Genomic DNA, 1,127 nt, shown 5'->3' with positions numbered 1-1,127 from the left:
TATAATTATATGTTTGTAAGATAAGGATAAAGACAACAATAATATGTAAGGGGTACCTAGTGATTTTTTTTGCTCTCAGCATAAGTGGTGACGCAATTTAGGTATAGCACTGAATCCGACAGGCGAAAAATTCACACTGAACGGTGTAAAGCCAAGTCGCATCTGTTTGAGTGTCACTGTTGTATACCGGCCTATTCAAACGGCTTTTGAGTTGCAATGCGGTCGTACAGATGGATTTTAGCACGAAAGATGTCGTTCAGTTAGCACGACATTTTCATAGCTTTTTTCTTTGTTTTGCAGGCTATTGTGGGGGGCCGAGTACGGATAGCAAGACAAGTTATGAAACGGGTTTTTGTAGCATTTTCTTATTATAAGTGTTTGGTTTATGAGGGGACATGAGGGGTCGTTGGGCGGCTGGTATCCCTATAAACTGGGACCGTAGTCCCAGTCTCTAAAGGTTGCGTTCCAATCGAAACCGGTCTATCGTACCTTTGCAGGCCGCTCTTTGGAGAGAAGTATTTTAGTTTGTCACATCCTAAATTTATGTTTTATTTTCCCCCCGCGATCCCAATGTTCCAAAAAATATTTTTGAAAGTATTTTGAACAGCAACTGCAGCCCTCATCCATTGCGAAACGCGTTTGTATGTAATTCTGAAGATGTTCTTTACTCAATAACGCAAAATCTACAGAACGGAATTCGATGAAATTTGTACATGAGTAGTATGGGTAGTATACGCTCTGGAGTAACACATAACACTCCTCATATCTCGAAACTATAATGGTAGCGAAGCTCCACCCACCAGTGTTAAAATTAAGGAATTTTCGAAAATAGATTTGACCTATGGCTCCGATTTTCGCGATGGCATGTTTTCTCCACATACAAAATTCCTGTACAATTTACATTAGCGTTTTCCGCTTTGACCTACCTCTCGAGTAATGGAATAAACCTCTCGAGTAATGGATTAAACAAATTATCAAATAAGAAAAGAAACAATTAGTTACAGTTTGTAGTAGATACAGTTTGTAATAACTCGTCTCAAAGGATTACAAATAAATGAACAATCTAGGTGCGGCGACCCATTAACATTTTATCGGATAGGTATGTGTACACAAAATAAACACAAAAC

Source organism: Plodia interpunctella, chromosome 16 (assembly GCF_027563975.2).
Source record: "Plodia interpunctella isolate USDA-ARS_2022_Savannah chromosome 16, ilPloInte3.2, whole genome shotgun sequence".
Lineage (NCBI taxonomy): Eukaryota > Metazoa > Arthropoda > Insecta > Lepidoptera > Pyralidae > Plodia > Plodia interpunctella.
This window is presented reverse-complemented; position numbering follows the sequence as displayed.